Genomic DNA, 11,197 nt, shown 5'->3' with positions numbered 1-11,197 from the left:
TCTTGATGGGTTTCTTTGTCTTGAAGCCCCTAGAACTCTCTGATTACGATTAATGCATCTCCATAGTATTGTGACCATGTATCTCTGATTTGCAGTCATTGTAACATACCAAAGCTCTCAGATGGCCAAGACCGTATCTGAAGTATTGTTCTGTCTGACCACCACAGTGTCATTAGTTTTCACATAGAACAATATTCAATCCCTTGTGCATGTTCCTAAGACACATAGGATGCATCTGTGCAGCAATTTTGCACACTACCCCTGATTTCTCTGCCTTCTCCCTCAGGCTGTCTTGTCCAAATCCACATGGTGAGCCCTCTACTTTTTTTTTTTCCTGGCTGTGCTGGGTCTTAGTTTTAGCATAAGGGATCTAGTTTCCTGACCCTACATTGGAAGCACAGAGTCTTAGCCACTGGACCACCAGGGACATCCCAGCCCTCTACTTTTGAGTCATCTAATTTGATCACTAGTGGTACTTAATTTTTAAGGCCTTGTTGGCTAACCCATCTTGGCAACCTAGGAACAACAGTAAGTAGGAAAGAAGCATTTTGGAAAACATAATACTACTATGTTACAAGTTCCTAAAAAGGAAAACTATGCCTGTGCCTAATGCAGATTCTATACCTTCTGGAGAGTGGTAACTAGCCACATCTGCCCTGGTGGATTGGTTAATTTTTACTTTGTTGCTTTATTTTTTTAGGTTGTGACATTTATAAACATGGAGGTATGCAAAACTCTCTGTGGTGTGAAATTTCTGCCAGGGGATCTGGTTGGGGTTATTGGAGATGGCACTTCTAGTTATGCCAGGCATCATTCAGCTTTACCCTACCTCTAGCCCAATGCCCACAGTGTGGGGTAGGCTTGGGGATAGATCAGAAAAAAGAATGGGGGGAAAGTCCCATTCTACTTGAACCCTGACATGGAAGATCATCACTCTGTTATTCCATTAGATTAGCCCCTAAGAATGTATTCATAAAGCTAAAGTTCATAGAGGTAATTCTGACTTTATGCATGGATGAATCCAAGAGTTTAAAATACATAATCATGAGTCAATCTAGCTCTTTGTCAGGTCTTATTTCTGTGTTGGCTTTAAGTAACATCTCCCATAAGTATGCAAAGAATCCTTATAATCAAAATAACAACAACAACCCAGTTTTTGAATGAACAAAGGATTGAATTGACATTTATCTGAAGAAATACAAATGGCCAGTAAGTACATGAAGGGATGCCCAGCATCATTGGTCATTACGTAAATGCAAAGCAGAACCACAACAAGAGACCATTTTACACCCACCAGGATGCCTATAATTTTAAACAAAACCAAAAGTAAGTTGGTGAGGATATGAAGAAATTGTGAACCTCATACATTGCTGACAGTAATGTAAAATGGTGCAGCCACTTTGAAAAATAGTTTGGCTATACCTCAAAGAGTTAAGATTGGTTACTCTAATGACTCAGCAATTACACTCCTAGATGTGTACCAAAGAGAAATGAAAACATTCACATGAAAACTTGAATGTACATGTATGTCCATGGCAGCATTATGCATGATAGTCAAAAAGGAAACAACCCATATATTCATCAACTGATTAATGAATGAGTAAAAGTAGTATATCTAAACAATGGAATAGTATTCATTCAAAAGAAGGAAATAAGTACTGATTGCACTACAGAAAGAACAAATCTTGAAAACATGCCAAGCGAAAGAAGCCAGACACAGAAGCCACATACTGTATGATTCCATTGATGTGAAATGTCCAGAATAGGCAAATCTGTTAAACAAACAAAAAACAGTTGATTCATTGTTGCCAGGTGATGTGAAGGGGGTTTCCAATTTGGGGTGATGAAGTTTTCTGGAATTAGTGATGATGATTGCACAATCTTGTGAATATATTAAAAACACTCGATTGTACATTTTTACAATGATTTCGGTGAGTACTATGTGAATTTTATTTCAAAATATTTTTTAAACATTTAAGTGGTGAATTCTGTTTAGAATGATAAAAACTAAAAATATTCTACCATGTCTTGATTTCTACTTCCTCATTCTTCTACAAATAGAAGAGAATATTTACCAAAGATTAAAGTGAAAGTCACTCAGTCGTGTTCAACTCTTTGCGACCCCATGGACTATACAGTCCATGGAATTCTCCAGGCCAGAATACTGGAATGGGTAGCCTTTCCCTTCTCCAGGAGATCTTCCCAACCCAGGGATCAAACCCAGGTCTCCCGCATTGCAGGTGGATTCTTTACCAACTGAGCCACAGGGGAAGCTCAAAAATACTGGAGTGGGTAGCCTATCCCTTCTCTAGGGGATCTTCCCAACCCAGGAATCAAACCGGTGTCTCCTGCCTTGGAGGCAGATTCTTTACCAATCGAGCTATCAGGGAAGCCCACCAAAGATTAATTCATTGAGATAAACATGAAGAATAATTAAAGGAAACTCATCTAACTAGGCAGCTCACTTCTTTAAAGATCAGAGTATAAGTCTCATTTTTCAAAGCAGTGTGGTAGGTGCTGCTATCCATATTTTATAGGTAGGAGATTAAGGGACTGTAGCTAGATGCTGAGTCAATGAACAATGTGACTCAGACCATCTTTCTGCCTCAATAATACTTCTCATATTCAAAGTCTCAGCATTTTTAATTGTCTGATGCTCATGCCTGAATACTCCTCAAATCTCCTTTCTTTAACTAAATGGAGTAATTTAAGACTTTATGAACATCAGGTGGCATGAATGTGAAACTGACAAAAGAAACAGGTAAGAAAATTCTGGTATTTAAAATTAGTAACGTAAGAAAATCTAAGAAAATTATGGTGTTAAGTCCTGTTTGATGGAATATTGAAGAGGTATTTGAAATTTCTAGTAGAGGACATTTCAGGTTCTTACTCCTTAGCATTACCCCAAATGTCCCCAGCTGATTTTTGTCTTTGGTTTAAAAAAAAAAGTTATAGACTTCAAATTCTTAAGGTTGAAACCAGGGAAAATGAGATTATACAGGGACTAGGTAGAAAAAACATGAGTAAATATTTTTCTGGAAAGAACTGGTAAAACACAATCGGAAACCCGAAATCCTAAAGTTCTGGATCTCAAATGAGTTTAGGAATCTCCTGGGATGTGCTTTGAATCTGGGGAAATGGGAGATGGTAGAGGGAAATAACCCCACTCCAATACTCTTGCTTGGAAAGTCCCATGGACGGAGGAGCCTGGTAGGCTACAGTCCATGGGGTCGCTAAGAGTCGGACACGACTGAGCAACTTCACTTTCACTTTTCCCTTTCATGCACTGGAGAAGGAAATGGCAACCCACTCCAGTGTTCTTGCCTGGAGAATCCCAGGAGTGGCGGAGCCTGGTGGGCTGCTGTCTATGGGGTCGCACAGAGTCGGACACGACTGAAGCGACTTAGCAGCAGCAGCAGCAGAGGGAAATAGGGCACATAGATAAAGCAAGATAGACCATATGTTGATCATTTCTGAGGTTGGGCAATGGGACGTGGGAATTACTCTCTACTTTTATAAGTGCTTAAAATTTTCCATAATAAAGGGGACTTCTTTAATGTTAGGAGGAAAAAGTTAAACTTCTTTTTCTTCTCCCTAAAGTCAAGAACTGATAAAGAATAGTCATTTTAATCATAGTGCACTCTCTCAGAAGATGTAGCTTCCAATCACATTGTTTGCATGTTTACCTCTATATCTTAATTTTAATAATTCTAGCAAATTTTTTACTCTTGATCACTAAATAAAAGTCTGGAAGGATGAGTAGGAAGTAAGGAAGAAGGAAAAAAGAAAAGATGGAGATAGAAGAGAAGAGAGAAAGAAACCCCCCAACAGAGATTTTTAAGTACAGAGTCCCAAGTTTTATCCCCAGAAATTTGATTGACTTCATGGAGAATCGGGTCCAGGAATTTGTATTATACGAAACATCCAAGTGATTTAAGAAACTGTCATAGTAGTGTAGCTTCCCAGGTGGCTCAGTAGTAAAGAATCCAACTGCCAATGCAGGAAACACAGAAGACTCTGGGTCAGGAAGATCCCCTGGAGGAGGAAATGACAATCCACTCCAGTATTCTTGCCTGGGAAATCTCATGGACAGAGGAGCCTGTCGGGCTAGTCCATTGAGCCTCAAAGAGTTGGACACAGCTGAGCATACACATTCATTCATAGTGATATGGCTTGATAAACTGGTACAAGCAGTGCTTCTAGATGGGGGATAAAACAAAAATAGTTAAAAGGAAAACTGAGTTATATATGTGTCTAATTCCTTAATGACAAAAACATTCTTAGAAATCACTAAGGAAGACAAATAAACCACTGGCAAAAGGAACAAATATAAAAACAGTTAGTGCACTAAAGAGGACGTGAAAGTGGCCTATACTTATACCTGCTCTCACTAAATCTTACTAGGTTTTTTTTTTTTTTGGCTGCACAAAGCGGCATGGGATCTTTGTTCCAAGACCAGCGATCAAACCTGAGTCCCCTGCATTGAAAAGCACAGTTTTAATTGCTGGACTGCCAGGCAAGTTCCCTTGATCCCACTAAGTCTTAAGAATATGCAAATTTAAATAGCAAGTATTTCTCATCCATTTAGGGTGAAAAAAAATGTCTACAATAAGTGTTGATAATCAGAGAAGATGATCACTGATACCAAAGGAGAGACCAGACATGGAAGCCATTTCACAGATGAAGATGGTTGATCTTTTTATCTGAATTCAAATTCATCTAGACATTCTACTTTTTACTTGCTAAATCTGAGAACTCTCCATCTACATAAGATGAGAAAGATGTTTTTAAAAAACAAAGACTGCCCAGTGCTAGCTAGAGAGTGAGGAAACATCTGCTTTCATACACTGGTGAGATTATAAACTGGTTCGACGTTTTAGAGGATAATTTGGCAGTGTCTACTAAAATACTCTTTGAGCCAGCAATCTCACTTTTAAAATTTACATTTGTACGCTTAACTTTTTATTGAAGCAGTTAGTTTTAAGAATGTATTATTTAGAAACATTTACTCAAATATGCAAGATATATACAAGGATGTTCACTGCAGTATTGTTTACATATCAAATTGGAAACAAGGTAAATGCCCATCAATAGGAGTGGCATAAATTATGATATCATGATATGATGGACTCCCCTGTAGCTGTCAAAATGGATAAAGCACATGTGTATGCAGTGACATGAAAAAAAACCTGGATTATAGTGGTTGGTTAGCAAAAATTCATGTCAATATATAACAAAAACTGCCAAAACATTGTAAAGTAATTAGCCTCCAATTAAATAATTAATTTAAAAGAAAAAAGAAAACAAACAAAAAGACAATTTGCAAAATAGTGTTCATGATTCCATTTTTTTAAAATAATGTTACATTAGTGTACAAAGAGAAAGCTTGACTTGGAGGAGACAATAGGAAAAGGAATGGGATTGTCACTATCTACATTATGTGTGTGCATGTTAGAATTTTTTACAATAACAGTGCATTTTATTTGCATTAAAGAGAATTTTAAAATAGTTCAAAATTTATATGAAAAGGAAAAATTGATGTGTTTTTTAAATTTTTATTGAAATATGGTTGATTTACAATGTTGTGTTTCTTTCTGCTGTACAGAAACCGTAATCTTTTCATTATCAGAACACTGCTTCCTGTAAACCGGATTATTATGAAGTGTCATGTGACATTCAGAGAAATGAAATATGACCTGTGAATGAAGCAAGAAGCTCTTGGGGCAGGGCTTCTTCTGGAACTTTGCTGAAGGAGCTTATAGGTAAGGTTCTTGCTCTTCACTACACTATCCAGTAAATGAGATAAATAACATTGTGATCCTGATGTAAAAATAGGTAGTGGGGTTTATCTGTCTTCTATCCCAGCCTGGACTCTCTGATCTGGATTTTTAATTTCTTTAGTTACATTTAAAATGTATTTATTTATTTAATTGATTTGGCTCACTGGGGATTGAACCCAGTCCCCCTGCATTGAGAGCATGGAGTCTCAGCCACCGGACCACCAGGGAAGTCCTTCTTTAGTTACTTTTAATTAAAACAATTTTTAATGAATTAACTACCTAGATTCCAGTAGCCTGTGTAATATACCCCATGACATCCCCAACTCTGGGTAGCCTCCCCCACCCACCCCAATATGTTTGCTTTCTCACTTTTACTGTCTATCCTCCCTAGCTTACCTGCTCTCTGTTCTCCACCAGGCTTCATTGCTCTTCAGTAATTCCTTATCTACCCCTAGTGAATTCCTCATCCATGCTGTTTGAAAATTTTCAGTCAACTGAATCACCACTCCCCTTATTCACTAAATTAATAGAGTCATAAAACTGGAAAGGTAGCTTAGAGAACATTTAATTCAATTCCCTCATTTGGTGAAAGAGAAAAACTGGCTTAAAACTCAACATTCAAGAAAAGAAGATCATGGCATCCAGTCCCATCACTTCATGGCAAATAGATGGGGAAACAATGGAAACAGTGACAGACTTTATTTTTTTAGGCTCCAAAATCACTGCAGATGGTGATAGCAGCCATGAAATTAAAAGAAAACTCTTTGGAAGAAAAGCTATGACCAACCTAGACAGCATATTAAAAAGCAAAGACATTACTTTGCCAACAAAGGTCCGTCTAGTCAAAGCTATGGTTTTTCCAGTAGTCCTGTATGGATGTGAGAGTTGGCCTATAAAGCAAGCTGAGCGCTGAAGAATTGATGCTTTTGAACTGTGGGGTTGGAGAAGACTCTTGAGAGTCCCTAGAACAGCAAGAAGATCCAACCAGTCCATCCTAAAGGAAATCAGTCCTGGGTGTTCATTGGAAGGACTGATGTTGAAGCTGAAACTCTAATACTTTGGCCATCTGATGCGAAGAGCTGACTCATTTGAAAAGACCCTGATGCTGGGAAAGAGTGAAGGCAGGAGGAGAAGGGGACGACAGAGAATAAGATGGTTGGATGGAATCACTGCCTCTATGGACATGAGTTTGAGTAAGCTCTGGGAGTTGGTGATGGACAGGCAAGCCTGGTGTGCTGCAGTCCATGGAGTCTCAAAAAGTCAGACACTACTGAGTGACTGAGCTGATCTGAAAGTCTGGCAGATATTAAATGACTTGCAAAGTCACACAATCCAGTGGGGCCAGAGGTAGAATTTGAACTCAGTATCCATTGACTGAGGAGTCATGGTACATCACTGTACAGCTCCACTAAGGTTTAGAGGAGAGGGTATAAATTGATAGTTTACTTGAAGAAAAGCTTTTCAAGAAAGAAGGAATCTAAGTTGCAGTATACACTGGTACTGATATAGTCAAAGCCCTATCATCAAATTTTTGGTTTATTCCCCTTCCAGTTTATCTGGTCAAATCATGATCTCAAAATTAATTAGAATTGTCACCCCTACTTGGTTTAATAATATGCATGAATTGAAACCACAAGTCTATTTATTCTTATTGTGCACATCAGCAGATGACCTCAATTGTTATGTCATTGAGATCATGGATGCCAAACTGACCCCGTAAACTTCTAGCCATACAAAATTTCTCTTTGTTATCATAAAATCCTCCTTTCTTTCATCTCCCTATGTTCTTCTGTAGTTTTGGTTTCAATTTATACTATGTAATACTGCAAATTTATAATTAGGGGAAAATCACTTCACTTTCCTGAGCCTCAAGTTTACTTTAGTGTGAATATGACTGGACTACTCACCTCATGCAATTCTGTTTAAGTGAAATAGCACATATAAACATACTCTGAATGGTGAGAATAAAGACCATAATAATGTTAGTAGCTACTCGTAGAAATCCTCAACAAAATACTAGCAAACTAAATCCAGCAACATATAGAAAGAATTAAGTGATCTCATGATCAAGTGGAATTTATTCCAGGGATATAAAGTTGGCTCAGCATATGAAAATCAATCTGTGGCCGACAGGGGACCAGTCTGGGTGTCCTGCAGGCCCCAGAGGGTGCAAAGTTGGGGTGGCGATTGGGGAGGAGGCACAGGGCCAGCCTGGAGTGTACCCCTGGAGGACTGGAGCTCCCGGAACCACCTAGTGGCGACATGTGGGTGCCTCGGGGCAATCCCCTGCAACAGCCACAGATATGTGGGTGTGCTGGGCGGGAAGCAACTGGATGTGGTGTGAATGGGAGTCTCCCCGACCCCTGGTTGGGGCAGCCGCTCTGCAGCCAGATAGAGTTTGGACATTGCAGAAGGGGATGGGTGGGAATTGACGAGCAGAGCTGGGGACCGAGAGGGTCGGAAGGGCAGGCGGTGAGCAAAGGGGGCGTACCCTAGCTGAGGTGGCCTCCCTGGAAGCTGCAGATCAGAGTCAAGAAACGAGGAGACCACTGTCCCATCAAATAGTGCATAGGGTACGTGCTGCACAGGCACTACACAGGGAAACTAGAAGATGGAACGGAGTTTGACAGCACCCTGCCCCAGAACCAACCGTTTGTCTTCTCTCTGGACAGAGGCCAGCTCATCAAAGGCTGGGACCAGGGTCTGCTAGGGATTTGTGAGGGGAAAAGCAGAAGCTGGTGATTCCATCAGAGCTGGGTTATGGAGCACGGTGAGCTCCCCCAAAGATTCCAAGTGGTGCAACCTTGGTGTTCCAGGTGGAGCTGCTCAAAATTGAGCGATGTTCAGAACTATAGCCAAACTGGAGAGGGGAGATGGAGAGGCCCCCATCAGGGACCAGGCTGTTAAAGAAAGAAAAAAACCTTAACCCCCTCCTCCCCAAAAAAGTCAGTCTGTGTAATGCACTGTTATGGGCTGAATGGTATTCACTCAAATTCATATATTGAAGTCTTAACCCTAGGACTTCAGTATGTGACTGTATTTGGAGATCAGGTCTTTGAATGGGGTAATTAAATTAAAATGAGGTCATTAGGGCAGGTCCTAATCCAATATGACTGGGTTCTTGTAAAAAGAGATTAGGAAGACCATGTGAAGACACAGGGAGAAGATGGCCATCTGCAAGCCCGGGAGAGAGGCCTCAGAAGAAACCAACCCTGTCAACAGCTTGATCTCAGATGTCTAGCCTCCAGAAGTATGAGAAAAATTTCTGTTTTTTAAGTCACTCAGTCCATGGTAATTTGTTATGGCAGCCCTAGCCAACTAATATATACACCATACTAATAGAATAAAAGACAAAAGCCATATATGATCATCTCTATAGATGCAGAAAGAACATTTGACAATACCTTCCTAGGATAAAAACTTTCAACAAACTAGGGATATAAGGAAACTTCCTCAACCTGATAAAGGGCATTTATGAAAAACCCACAGTTAATATCATACATTATTGTGAAAGACTGGACGCTTTCCCTGTATGATCAGAAACAAAACAATGATGTTTGCTTTCACCATATCCGTTCAACATTGTACTACTGGAGATTCAAGCTGAGGCAGTTAGGTAAGAAAATGAAAGAAAAGGCATCTAGATGAGAAAGGAAAAGGTAAACTACCTCTGTTTGCAGATAACATGTTCTCGTACCTAGAAAATCCTAAGAAATACACATATACATGCAGTATTAGAGCTAATAAATGGGTTTAGCAAGATTGCAGGACACAAGATCAATATACAAAAATCAGTTATATTTCAATATACTAGTGATGAACTGAAAATAAAATTAAGAAAACAATTCCATTTATAACAGCATCAAAAAGATTGAAATACTTAGGAATATGACACCTAAATTTTAACTAACTAAAGAAATAAAAATAGATCAATTGGACTGCATCATTAAAAACTTTTATACTTTAAAGGACACTATCAAGAAAGTGAAAAGACAACTCTTTTCTGGGAGAAAATACTTGCAAACTATATATCTGAAAAAGACAGCAATTAAAAATTGGGAAAAATATTTGAATAGGCATTTCTCTAAAGAAGAAATATAGATGGCCAATAAGCACATGAATAGGTGTGCTTTTGTGGGTAATATATATTAATCTGTGGTTCCTACACTGTACCTTTTGGAGTATCCAGGAGTGGTTTACAGTTGAGTTCTGAGTTAATGTGTGGTTGAACCTAAGGAGACTGCTCCCCCCCAGCCCTCACCAGTTGGGCATGGTTGGAAGGGCCTGTATGCAAATTGGAAATAAATTTGTAAGTTAAAAAGTTAGTTTATAAACACCCTCCTTTTCAACCAGTAGGATCTTCACGCTGTTCCTTAAATGTACCTTGCACTCTTCTGTCTTTCACCCTCTCCATCTACCTTTGTTAAAATATTTTCTTTCTTCCAGACTTAAATTTCCTTTTCCCACTCTCAAGTAAGTTCACCTTCTCTGAACTACCATAAGCATCTTGCTTGCTTCTCTTTTGTGTTGTAGTTCACATCCCTGAAAAGGGAAAACTGAAATCGATGAACACTTGGGTTCTGCTACATATATATAACTATATATATACAAATATATATGTAGTTTCCATATTAACCCTATACTTATATCACCATCCTTCAGACTTCACTCTTGGTAAAAAAAAAAAAAAAAAGTGGGGGCGAGGGCAGTTAGTTTTGTTTGTCTTGATAACAGAATGTAAAACACTTGGTGTGCCTACCATACAGAAAGTGCTCGATAAATGGTTGCTGGCATTTTATTGTTCTCTGCCACTTAATTTCCAGCGCCTGCGTGGGATCTGTTCTCCATGAAAGCGTAAGTCTAACTGCAGATCTTGGCTTTCCCTTCATCTACTCTAACCTGTCCTGGTGCTTCCCTAATAGCTTAGTTGGTAAAGAATCGCCTGCAATGCAGGAGACCCCTGGTTCAATTCCTGGGTTGGAAAGATTCCCTGGAGAAGGGATAGGCTACCCATTCCAGTATTCTTGGGCTTCTCTTGTGGCTCAGCTGGTAAAGAATCCACCTTCAATGCAGAAGACCTGGGTTTGATCCCTGGATTGGGAAGATCCCCTGGAGAAGGGAACAGCTACCCACTCCAGTGTTCTGGCCTGGAGAATTCCACAGACAGTCCATGGGGTCACAAAGAGTTGGACACGACTAAGCGACTTTTACTTTTGCTCTAGCCTGTCCCAGTGCTAGGCACAGAGTCTTGCCCAGCTCTGTTTCCAGATATCACAAATAAGTACAAATATCACAAATAAGTACTCTTGGATTTGGCCTAAAATGGAGACATTTACATGGGTCCACTTGTGCTAGGGTTGTTCCTATATTTACAACTTTTGAAGATTAGACAAATTTATGCAATGTTTTTATTGAGG

The 11,197-nt window shown here is 39.4% G+C and overlaps 1 pseudogene; it reads left to right on the top strand.

Annotated features, from left to right (window-relative positions):
* Nucleotides 1–8,042: 8,042 nt before the first annotated feature.
* Nucleotides 8,043–8,635, top strand: LOC145544565 (peptidyl-prolyl cis-trans isomerase FKBP2 pseudogene; annotated as a pseudogene).
* The last annotated feature ends 2,562 nt before the right edge of the window (nucleotides 8,636–11,197 follow it).

The sequence above is a fragment of the Giraffa tippelskirchi genome, chromosome 4, assembly GCF_054371585.1.
Source record: "Giraffa tippelskirchi isolate mGirTip1 chromosome 4, T2T-mGirTip1v1.2.pri, whole genome shotgun sequence".
Taxonomy (NCBI): Eukaryota; Metazoa; Chordata; class Mammalia; order Artiodactyla; family Giraffidae; genus Giraffa; species Giraffa tippelskirchi.
The sequence above is the reverse complement of the archived record's forward strand: the minus strand, read 5'-3'. Positions and strand labels throughout refer to the sequence as shown.